The 12,786-nt window shown below is 36.4% G+C and overlaps 1 long non-coding RNA gene across 4 annotated transcripts; it reads left to right on the top strand.

The window, feature by feature from the left end:
• The first annotated feature begins 2,316 nt into the window (after window positions 1-2,316).
• Window positions 2,317-11,029, top strand: LOC148852203 (uncharacterized). 4 transcript variants are annotated; one of them, XR_016098773.1, is made up of 7 exons: window positions 2,317-2,535; window positions 2,637-2,777; window positions 3,903-3,973; window positions 4,763-4,883; window positions 5,148-5,211; window positions 10,579-10,728; window positions 10,810-11,029. It is a non-coding gene; the product is annotated as an uncharacterized LOC148852203 (long non-coding RNA). The 4 variants fall into 4 exon arrangements; XR_016098771.1 differs by lacking the exon at window positions 5,148-5,211 and adding an exon at window positions 2,990-3,024 and having other exon boundaries at window positions 2,396-2,535; window positions 2,637-2,772; window positions 3,898-3,973; XR_016098770.1 differs by lacking the exons at window positions 10,579-10,728; window positions 10,810-11,029 and adding an exon at window positions 2,990-3,024 and having other exon boundaries at window positions 2,395-2,535; window positions 2,613-2,772; window positions 3,898-3,973; window positions 4,992-5,332.
• Window positions 11,030-12,786: the final 1,757 nt, after the last annotated feature.

Genomic DNA, 12,786 nt, shown 5'->3' with positions numbered 1-12,786 from the left:
TGAATTCCAATAAAGCATTTTTTTTTATCAAAAGCCCACTTGAATACAAAATTACTTCTTTTTTATTAATGTACTTTTCCATCTTATTATCAATATAAATAGGCATTGATCTGTCATTTATCAGCCTATAAATGTAATGTTGCCAAACATAAACCAAAATAAACCAGAGTACAAACTTATCCTAAACCGGGAGTTACACTCCATTTACGTATCGTTTCTGAACACAGGCTAAATATAATAGAGCCAAACTGCTTAGCAATAAAGGAACCAAAATGGAGCCGGTCCTAAGCATCACTCCGCATCCCTAAAATAGGGAGGGCCATCCGCTTGAATCATGAACTATCTTATCTGTGTAGAGCAACCCCAATAAACATGCTTCTAAATGTAGCCTAACTAAATTTGACCTAATTTCAGTTTCGGACCATGAAACTATGATCAACCATCAACACCCCAAAATTAGAAAGAGAGAGAGAATGTTTTCATATGGGTCAAAATTTCAAGTCCTGCCTGAAACTCTTCTGTATATAAAGACTAAAGTTTCAAATTTCACTCAGAAATTGGTGGAACCTTTTACTTCCACACAGATACATGACAATTTATGCTAGTATTTTATTTTGGTTATAAGGAGGGATTTATTTATGTTTTTTTTTTGAATTTCATTCTCAATGATTGATCATAATTTAGAAGGGCTGCAGGCTGCAGGTTGCTGCTGATTGATCAAAATTTAGAAGTTCTGCACTGGTGGCGACGATGGCATGCTCTAATAGACCCAGAAGGTCTTTGTGTGTTCCTACGAAGAATCCCAATTTCCTGGATTGATTTGGACAGTATCAGTTCAGCAAATGGCTAGTTTATTTGTTGAAGTTTCTATTATTTCAGTATTTATTGTTACGTTTTGAATCAGTATTTTCCATGACTTTGTTTTTTAGTCAAGGTCAGTTAGCTAGTATTCAAGAATAAGTTGTTATGTGAGCTAGTATTTATGTTATCATTTTAGTCTAGAATAAAGCAAGTTGAATTATTTTTTCAAGTGGTTTATCTTTCACCAAAAGAAAGTCTTTTATTACTGGTTTGCATTGAATTTGATTGGGATCTATCATTGGTATCAGAGCCACAATGACTACCAACAAAGAACGAATTGAAATATTACAACAAGGGTTGGGAGGCTTACAGGATGAAGTGCAACGGCTTGGGCTTGGAGTGGGCGACCGAATGCAGCGGCTTGAGGAGTCATTGAGGGCTCTTTCTGACGCGGTTCTCTCCTCAAAAGCATCTACAACTTCGCACTCAGTGGAGCGGGGTCAATCGCATCGGCACCAACAGGATGAAACAGAAAGCTACCGTCTGAACGTTCTCCCTCTTCGATCCAAAATTGAGTTTTCACGATTTTTAAGGGATGATCTAACAGAGTGGTTCAATCGTGTAGCTCAGTTCTTTAAATTTCAGAGAACTCCTGAAGAATAGATGGTGGGCTTGGCGACTTTTCACTTGGAAGGTGAAGCAAAACAGTGGTGGCAATGGCTGAATCGGACATACAAAGAGGAAAATCGGATGGTGAATTAATAGACCCAGAAGGTCTTTGCGTGTTCCTACGAAGAATCCCAAGTTCCTGGACTGACTTGGACAATATCAGTTCAACAAATGACTAGTTTATTTGTTGAAGTTTATGTTATTTCATTATTTTACCAATGATAGATCCCCAATCAGATTCAATGCAAACCAGTAATAAAAGATCTTCTTTTGATGAAATATAGACCATTTGAAAAAATAATTCAACTTGCTCTACTCTAGACTAAAGTGATAACATAAATACTAGTCCACCTAACAATTTATTCCTGAATACTAACTAACTGACCTGACTCAGGAAACAAAGTCATGGAAAATACTCATTCAAAACATAACAATAAATACTGAAATAACAGAAACTTCAACAAATAAATAAACTAGCCGTTTGCTGAGCTGCTGATGCTGTCCAAGTCACTCCAGGAACTTGGGATTCTTGGCAAGAACACACAAAGACCTTCTAGGTCTATTAAACTCTCTGTAGGTGCGCCACAGACAGAAGTCACCCACTGAGACTCGACCTCCGAGGCCGAGTGGTGAGGGAACAGTGAAGCGACGTCTCGGTCTTTTCCAAGGAGAAAGGGGATCATATCGCCACGGTAAAACATAGGATGTAACCACGGTGATAATGTTCGTGGCAAAAAGTTTAACTTCAGCAATGGACTGCCCATACATAAAAGTTGTTATCTAAAAGATATATATAACCACGATGATAATGTATCCGTCGCTATAATAAGTTACAACTGGTAAAGGTATTGTGGCCATTGCCATGGTCAAATTGTGAATTAACCGTCTATAGTCCATAAAAAATGGTTCAGCACGCCTAAAATTCATCTTACCCACCCTCTTCTGAAAAATCAAAATCGTATTCAGTTGTTCCTGGTTCAGAACCTGTTATCGAACTATTGTCTTCCTTGCTCTTATTGGAAACCCCAATGTAGATTGGGCACAACAGAAGCCGGTGATTCAAAGGTAACTTGGCTTTGGAATCAATTGAGGCTTATTTTAAACACTAAAGATTCAAAGGTAAAGGCTACTAAATCTTATAGCATTGGCGACCTGCAACGAGCTAGGTTTCATTATACACTGGATTGAGGGTTTGGGTCAGATTGATAGTAGTGGAGACTACAGTCAGTAGGGCAAGACGATGAAGGAGGAGATTAACAAGTTTAGGGTTTTCTGCTTTAGTCGGGATGATTCACCTTTGAGGTTAGGTCGACAAATCTCCATATATATTTTAGATTTGCATAGTTACATTTAGGTTATATATACATATATATATATATATATATATATATATATATATATATATATTATTTTTTTTTTTTTTAATTTTTGAGATTTATAATGAAAATTTAGTAGATTCTTCATCTTTATATTCTTTGTATTCGAGAAACACATCTATGTTCTTTAATTTTCTTAACAGGGGGTGTTCTATTCCATGGCTTCTGCAAAAATAAGGTTAATGACAAACTCAATATTGTCGCTTAGCAACTCCAAAGGGTATTTTTAGTATGCAAATTTTACTTTACATAATCCGTACAGGGATATTGAGCCAAAAGGTATTTCTTAGTTGTGTTCAAATTAGAAAATTAGAGTATCATAATAGCTAAGAAAGACAAAGATTTGGTGCTTTCTATGCTAGAGTTTAAGGCTTCACTTGATACAATATGGGAAGAAAGCGTCACCAGAAACCAATCATTTTCTAATACCATAAAGGATGCATTTGAACATCTAATTAATCATTTTCTAATACCATAAAGGATGCATTTGAACATCTAATTAATCATTTTCTAATACCATAAAGGATGCATTTGAACATCTAATTAATCATTTTCTAATACCATAAAGGATGCATTTGAACATCTAATTAATCATTTTCTAATACCATAAAGGAATGCATTTGAACATCTAATTAATCATTTTCTAATACCATAAAGGATGCATTTGCATTTGAACATCTAATTAATCATCTTTCTTGTCATATACCACTCGTTATTTGTTGTTGTTGTTTTTTATTTTTTTGTGTGTGTGGAAAAGAGGCTGGGAAAAAGGTTTTAGGGATTAAGGTTTTCTTAATTAATCTTCAATTTCAAAATTAAAACCTGAAGGCAAGCTTTGTTCATTGGCCTCTTTTGTATTGTTAATGCAATCTCATTATCGGCTCTGGTGGTGTTTGTGGAGTAGATATTTGAGATCACAGGCTAATAATCGTTCAAGCTATGGTATGAGTTGGGATCAAGGATTTTCGTTGATTTCTTGCTAAAATAAACTCTATGGGCCATTCCATAGGCTCATATATTGAACTACTTTTGTATAATATTTATTTTTCAGGTTAGTAAGGTTCTGAAGCAATTAGTTTCATGTGACACAAGTTCCATGGACGATTAAAGACCTATGCCTTCCTATGGTAAGGATCATGGTTTTCATTGATTTCTCGTTGAAATAAACGTTTTTGGGCCATTCCATTAGTTTCATTGGTTGAAGATGGATTACCAATAGCTTTTTTTGTTGTTCTTGAACTGAAGTCGGGAACTTGTGTGTAGCTTTCATTATTGTTCTTGAATGGAAAATAAATATTTTATTCTTATTGGTTTTTGTTGGCCTCTGTAGTGTCAATGTTGCTATGTCCATGCTCTTTCCTCAAAATTGTGGTTCTTGCAAGTTCATGTTATACAGAGAGGTGCAGTCCACCCTCTAATTGAGATGGTTCAATCCCCAAATATATATAGCTTAGGGAAATGTTTCTACCAAAAAAAAAGCTTAGGGAAATGTTAGCCTTGCACCAAGGAGGTTGGTAAAGGTTATCTACTTTGGTATTCTCTTAAATCTTGTTCTAATCAAATGGGTATAGCTGGAATTTGAAAATCACCTTCTGATTTGATCATGTCAATGACTAGTCTCATTTCTTAAAAAAAATTGTTGTTTCATTCTTTGGGGAAAAATCACTTGCATAATTATTCCTTGTTGAATTGTTGGTAGGTTATCTAAAACTTAGGTTGCTTTGCTAGATTACTCCTTTGAGTGTATAAATTCCTTAAAAATCGGACTTTGGGTAAATTCTTCAGATTTATTCATGTAATGTCTAGGTTGTTTGAACTCTTCACTTTCTTGTACATTGTAGTAATGCTGGTAAGTTTTTGACTATTAACTAACATTTATTCTCTTGGTCTGCATACTCTGACATCAATGGAACAAGTTCTTTGGATTGTCTATACCCAGTTATATGCCATGATGTTGGGAGCTTAGTGCTCGCTGCCCAGAAGTGGAGTTGTGACATGAGCAAATTGGGGTGCCAAACTAAAAGCTCCAAAGTTTTGGTGCGTTTATGAGTGTTCTACAAATTTTACTTCTGGCTAAGTTTCAACTATTGTGTTTTTGTGCATATGTATTTCTACACTAACTACTTACTAATGTCTGGCATATAGTTAGCTAACAACCATGTAGTGGGATTTTGAAGCAAGTGGACTCGAATGGTGTGCTTTTCTGTTAGTCATAATTTGCAAGGGCATAAAAATGTTTATGTTGGAATTTTACATGTCTTTGCCATCTTTGTCATGAAAGTGTGATCCTCTCTTGTGCAGAGATAGATTGCCAAGCCTACTTCAAAGATTGGCCGCCACATCTGATGCTTCATCTTCTTTTATAGTAATGCGAGTTCTATTGTAAAGTTCAATAATAGTTTTGTTCTTTTGTATAATATTTATGTTTCATGTCAACAGGATTTTGATATTTGGAAGTAAATATAGCTCAGATCTATTTAGAAGAACGATTCTTTTGTATCATATAGCTCATATATATCTATGTACAATAATCTCATGAGAACAATTCTTACAATCTTACTATAAAATTTATTCTATTTAGGACAAATTTGAAGTCTCATACTTAAATGTTTTGGCATTTAATTTCTTGACGGCCATTTACTTAATTGGAATTTGAGTAATACTATTTTTGATTTCTCACTCTCACTCTCTCTCTCTCTCTCTCACACACACACACACATGAGAAGTAGCCAGAATTTGTCTAGCAGAACAACATGAACACAACACCTTGTCAGTCCACGGTCTCACCCTACCAAATGAAACACCATATCTTTGTTAAACATATAAATAAACATCTTAAAGGAGTGAGAAATTGAACTTTTTATTATTAAAGGATTTAAACTCTACCAACAAAGATCAGAAAAAAAAATTGGATAGGTCAAGTAGGTTGGAAATATGAATTGAAATTTGTTAGCAATTTTGCAGAACTAAATCTAACTCTTAATTAGTTACTAGGTGAATGGGGTAAAAAGTTTGTAATGAACACTACCATTACTTTGCCACATCATACATAAAGAGAAGCGTCAATACCAAAAGACCAGTTAATAGCCTATAAGTTACTGACCATGAATACAAAATGCCTTTGTTTCACCATGGTGCATGCTAACATCCATATCACTTTACCATTCTCACTTGGTCTAGCCAGTTGTGAAGCCTTCAAAACTTATAGCACAAATTTGGGAAAGAAAATGGTGAAACAAGATTCATGCAGCTGACCTGACCTCATATAGTTAGGATGAGGCTTGGGTGATGATAATGAATCTTTTCTATTGAAAACATCCTACATGAGAACAAAGATATGATTTGTTCTCTCTTTATCAACTCCAAAGAGGACACTATAAGTGCTATCCAACACCATCCTCCTCCTCATCTGGTTGTACTTATCCAATGCTTCTACCTGATACAAAAAAGCTAATTTAGTTGCTTTACAGGTCTAAGGAAGAAAGTCCCTACTTTGCTCTTGCAACTCTCTAAGTTCTAAGTTCATTAATTTCACAACTCTTCTTGATCAATTGTGTGATATGGCAATAGATATACAGGAGCAAGAAGATGGATGACCTCGGATAAGGTACACAAATTAGTTCAAATTCATCCTAAGAATGAAAATGAAATTTAGTTTTTTTCCTAGATTGATTGTTGTCCTAGGCATCTTTATAATGTCTTGTGATTGTTAAGAAATCTTCTAGCCCTCAAAAGGTAGAGCTATAAAATTGTACCTTCATGGTTACTTTGAGATTTATTTCTACTATTGTCAAATTCCTTCTCTTAGTGGTCTAGATAATAACATCAAAACTATACTTCATGGTCACTTAAAGATTTATTTCTATTACATATGGCTTAAATGATCATTGCTTGGTGCAATATATCCAACCTTTAACAACAGGCTTAAGTTGCCACTGAGATTTTTTTTTGGAAAAAGGTAAAGTAATTTTATTCAATGAGAAAGCAAATTATAACAAGACTCAGACCAACTAGGTCTTCCTGGGCCCAAAGCATATTACAAGAACATCCATGATTTAGTACAAAAAAGGAGAGAAACATTCTGACTTTTAAACTCCTCATTCATCGACGCCAGGAGCAAATCTTCCCCACCACTTTCTGCACAATCTCATCTGGACTTTTTGATTGATTACAAAAAATTCTATTGTTTCTTTCCATCCAAATGGACCAAAGAACAACCTATAGAATAGTATTCCAAACAAGCCTGCCTTTCTTGCTAAGACCCTCCAATCTCCAACTCATAAACAACTCCTTCACAGACTTAGGCATAGCCCAACACACCTCTAGTTTCTTGAAGAAATGTCCCCAGATTGAAGAGGAAATCGGACAGTGCATGCACAAATGATCTATAGATTCAGCACCCATGCCACATAAAACATAGGTGGGATCAGGAATCTGAACACCCCTTCTCTCCAAGTTGACCCTAGTTAAACATTTATTCAAAACCATTGTCCAAACTAGGAAGTTAACCTTGGAGGGACAGGTGGGGTTCCAAATCTGCCCATCTGGGAAGTTCTCCTGACCTGAGCTGCACATCTTAAGGAAAAGGGATTTAACTGTGAATCTATCATCTGCATTCCACTTCCAAGTCCATTCATCTTCCATACTCATATCGATTCTTTGATTCTGAATCTGCCCCAACAGACCTACATACTCCTCCACTTCCCAGTCTAGCAAATTCCTCCTACATAGGGGAGTCCAAGTAAAGGAACCCCCAGAGGTACTAATGTTATCAACAACTGAAGAATCTTGATTCACTGCAATTTGGAACAGCCGGGGAAAAGCATCAGCCAAGGGGCCTTCCTCACACCAGGAATCCTTCCAAAACTTAATTCTATATCCCCTTTTTCCAACTTTAAACTTGACCCCATTCATGAAAAGAGTACTGACCTTAGAAATACCAGCCTAGAGATAGCTACCCCCAAATGAAAGGGGATCAAGAGTTTTCCAATTTCCCCAATCCACACCTTACTTAGCCACAATGAGGCACCTCCACCAAGCATTTCTCTCATAAGAAAATCTCCACATCCATTTGCTAAGAAGAGCAACATTGAATTCTTTTCACTTTTCTAACTCCCAAACCACCCTTCTCCTTAGGTTTACACACTTGCTCCCACTTAACAATGTGAATTTTCTTTCATCCTCCCAACCCCTCCATAAGAAGTTCCTTTGAAGCTGTTCCAACCTCTTTACAATTTTATTTGGAATTGGAAAGAGAGAAAGAAAATGTGTTGGGAGGTTGGACAGGGAGCTCTTAATCAATGTAACCCTACCACCAAAAGATAAATATTTAGCCTTCCAAAGAGCCAACCTCTTCTCCATTCTCTCAATGATTGGGCACCAGATTGAAGAAGAACATTTAGCCCCAAGAGGTAGCCCCAAATACTTAACCGGAAGGAGCTCCATATGGCAGGCCATTATTTGTGCACATTCCTCCAAATTTACAACTTGACCCACTGGGATGATCTTATTTTTACTCAGATTGACTTTGAGATCCGTAAACACTTCAAACCAACTCAGAATTCGAAGAACTGTTTCCAACTGAGGTAGAGATGCATTCACAAAGCAGAGGGTATCATCAACAAACTGAAGAATATTAACTTTCTCTTTACCTGGAGAAATAGAAAACCCATTCCATAATCCCGATTTTGCAGCCTCCTTACTAAAAAGAGTGAGGATTTCCATAACACAGATGAACAATAAGGGTGGTAGAGGATCTCCCTATCTCAGCCCCCTAGAACTACCAAAGAAACCCGTGGACTGCCCATTAATTAGGACTGAAAATTTAGTGGTCTTAGTACAAACACTAACCCAGTTTCTCCATTTCTGGCCAAAATTCATACAGTCCAACACCTTATCCAAACAATTCCAACTGACATAATCATAAGCCTTCTCAATGTCAAGCTTACAAACAACCCCCGGAATACCCTGTTTTCTCCTTGAGTCAATTAACTCATTAGCAACTAAAATTGAGTCTACCATCTGTTTGCCTGGAATAAATGCACCTTGATTATTTGAAATAACATTACCTATCACCCCTTTCATTCTTTCTGTGAAGACTTTTGCCAAAATTTTATAGAAACTGTGAAGTAAACTAATCGGCTTAACTCCTTAATATTCACAGCTCCCTCAATTTTCGGAATAAGGGAGATAAAAGTGGCATTTAGACTTCTTTGTAGGGACGCCTTTGCATGAAACTCCTGTAACACCTTCATCACATCTTCTTTCACAAAGTTCCAGCACTTCAGATAGAACAAATTGGTAAAACCATCCGGCCCAGGGGATTTATCACCTTCAAGCTTCTTAATTGCTGCATTGACTTCCTCTTCTGTAAAAGGCCTTGCAAGCCAAATTTTCTGGTTCTCACTCAGTTGCCTAAAGGAGAGATTGCAGGGAAATGGCCTCAGCTTCCACTTTTCCTTGTAAAGATCTTTATAGAAAGAGGTTGCAACTGCTTTAATCTCTAAATCAGATTCACCACATCTCTCATTCCATGTCAACTTCTTAATAGTTGAAACTCTAGCTCTAGCATTAGCCACTTTGTAAAAGAAATTTGTATTTTTGTCACCTACCTTTAGCTAATTAATTTTAGCCCGTTGTCTCCCTTTCAATTCCTCTTTCACCGCCAATTTTTCAATGCTGTTTTTTGCTTGAAGTCTTTTCAGCCTTAACTCTTCAGAAATAGGACCCATTTCTTCTGCTTTATCAATCTCTTCAATAATACCCAATAAAGCTTCTCTTTCAGTCCCCAACTTTAACTTATTCTCCAAGTTCCAGATTTTAATTATTTTTTTTATAGCTGTCATTTTTTTTTTTTTTGCTAGAAGGAACTGGATCCCTCTACCTGAAGTTCTTCCAACACTTTCTTCATCAATGGTCTGAGAGTATCCTCCTCGTACCAAGAGTTTTCAAATTTAAAGGAAGCTTTGACCTTCTCCCTCTCCCCCAAATAAGCTGAATAGGACTGTGGTCTGAGACAGGTCTGGGTAAAGATATCTGCCTAAAGCCCGGAAAGATGTCCTCCCAATTTGAGGAAACAAGAAATCTATCCAATCTGACCAGGGTAGGGGTATCCTGGTTGCCACTGAGATTTTCACCAACATAAGAGGGTCCAACTAGAATATCTTATTAATATAACTAAAGTAAGATGTAAACTCTTCCTTGGCTGGATTCTTCTACCTTGTTTATTCTCGCCAGTTTATTCAGTATTAGCACTTGACTGAATTACCGTTCCCTTCCCAAGTGATTGTTCATATAGGCCAATAAGCCATCTATCAATAGAAACGATACCACAGGCCATCCACATTTCTCCTCATGTAGATCATAGATCTCCATAATATTAGTAATTAGCATGAATATACAGTTTTTTCTTGCAAAGGCAAAGCATTCATCTAAAGTTGTCCCTCTGAAGCAAAATTCTTTGTATGGTCAGTGTTTTAGAGAAGTGCCTCACTTGAGATAGGGTTCTTATGAAAGGTATGTTGTTGGATAATGTAGAGTATGCATTATTTTCTTGGGAGGTATAACTTGCTAACCATTAAAACTTAGAAATGACTTCAACCGTTTTTTAACGCTTTAACATTGTTAAGTTTCATAAGTGTTATTTTTGTGCCGTTTACTCGTTACTTGAATGAATAAATGATAACATTTATGTGTGGTTACTTGAACTTATATTTTTTATATTGGTTTGCAGTGGCAAAATTAGGAAAATATTAAATCACGAGGTGCCCAATTTAAAAGCCTACAGTAATAAGTTTGAAGGCACAAAGATTTAGTGAATCTAAACCACCTTAGAACTTTAAAACAAGTACGAGGATGCAGCATTATGTGGTCTACAGTTTTGGTATGTATTTTATTAATAAAATTAAATATTACTATAATTATTTTTTGTTACTTATATATTTATTTTTGCCAATTCTTGCAGATTCAGCAAGAATGGACACAACATTAAAAAGTCGTTGGTGAAGATGTGAACACATTGCAAATACTCTTTTTTGTTATGTTTATTATTAAAAACAAGAACACCATTTTAATATATTTCTGTTTGAAACAATTATTACTTTTGTCAAATGATAAATATATATTTTTTGTGATTACATTTAAGAATTTGAATATTTTAATGGAAAGGATTTATTTTTTATGAATTAGTCTTATATTTGCATATTAGAAAAATCAAAAGTTACAGGTTGATAATAATAGTTATCTTATATGGTTTGATAAAAGTGAAATGAATAATAGAAAACCATTGCTACATACGGCTTTTCGCAATGGTTCTTTATAAAAAACGGTTATTATAATAATCTGTTGCTATATGCATCTTGTAGCAACGGTTTTAATATTGAACCGTTGTTATAAGTATCCACTAGCAACGGTTTTTATATTGAACCGTTGTTTTAGGTATCCTTTAGCAACGGTTTTTACATTGAACCGTTGTTTTAGGTATCCTTTAGCAACAGTTTTTACGTTCAACCGTTGTTATAAGTATCATTTAGCAACAGTTTTCGAATAACCGTTGCAACATATCTATCAATTTTATTTTTTTGAAATATTTTAACCACGGTTGTCCATTGCTATAACTATTTAGCAACAGTCAATTTAGTGTCCGTTGCAAGAGGTTAAGATTATGGCAACGGTTTATGTTTATTGATAAATGATATTCGTAACAACGGTTTTATGAAACCGTTGCTAGAACCTAGTGCCACGGTGGAATCCGTCACTAGTAACACCATCCGGTCCCGAACCAGCTGCCTGATGTGGAACTCGTAGTCCTCGGCTGCTTGGCCCCCAGCACACCATGAGCCACAGAGACAACATGCGCCGGTAGTATAGGGACCTGTATAACAGAAAAGTAGGTTGCACTATCACAAGAGGTCAACCGACAAGGGTTTGAAAGGTTGAGATCTAATGGGTGCTGAGACAAGGTGGAGCTTTTTGAAGACGGTTGAGCTTAGAGTACTCTCATCAGTTGAGTTAGCCCAGCTAGGGTTTGCCCATGAAAGCAAGATCACCATTGAAGGTGTAAGTTGAACGGATCACATATACTTTTCAACTAGGGTTTACCCATGAAAACTAGCTAGGTGCTAGAAAGCCTCTTTGGCTTGCCTGTAGGTACCCATGGTTAGCTTCCTGCATTAGATCAGAGAACCAGAGGGATCCCAGGAGAAAAAACAACCAACACATAAAATAACAATCCTATAGCATGAACGATAATCTTTCTTTCTCTCTCTCTCACACACTTACACTAACGAGAACCGATCGACAGAAGAAAGAGAAGAACCTCAAGAGGTTGTGAAGGTTTCCTCCTGAGAGAACAAGGGCAAAAGCACCTCTCCTTCATAGAGGCATCAGAGATCTGGGTCACATACCCTGCAAGCCCAATTAAAAGCTCTTCGGTGCTATCATAAACTCTCACGTCTAGATATCTATTCTTCGTTCTCGAGTTCCAAGCTTCCAGGCTCCAGCTAGCTAGTTCCAGAGAGTCTGCATCGCCTCAACTCATCTCCAAACTTTTGGATTTATCTACTATATAAAAATCGAGATTCCATATCTGTGAGAGACAAAGAGAGATGAGAGGGGGATTGTACGGTGAGGTCTGCACTCACTCCACAAGAGTACATGAATCGAAAATGAGGTGACACTGTCGACGTTACGCCCACCTCCATGAATAGATGAAATTAAAAGTGTAACAAAAGTCGAATCGTTCTTTGTTTATGTTTGACCCCATATCAATTACACACACAAGAATCGGTAGAAGATCAAGACTGTAATCAGTCTTGAATCCTAAAAGGTTTTAGGTTTGTAAAACAAAAGAAAAAGTGAGAGAAAGGAGAGAGAATAGAAGAGAAACAAGAGAACACAAGTTGTTGAAAGGAGAGACAGATTCTTGCTAATCTGCTGCCAC

The sequence above is a fragment of the Nelumbo lutea genome, chromosome 5 (genome assembly GCF_056320005.1).
Source record: "Nelumbo lutea isolate HS-2025 chromosome 5, American lotus-T2T, whole genome shotgun sequence".
NCBI classification, from domain to species: Eukaryota; Viridiplantae; Streptophyta; class Magnoliopsida; order Proteales; family Nelumbonaceae; genus Nelumbo; species Nelumbo lutea.
Note: the sequence above shows the minus strand (reverse complement) of the source record. Positions and strands in the feature narration are given on the sequence as shown.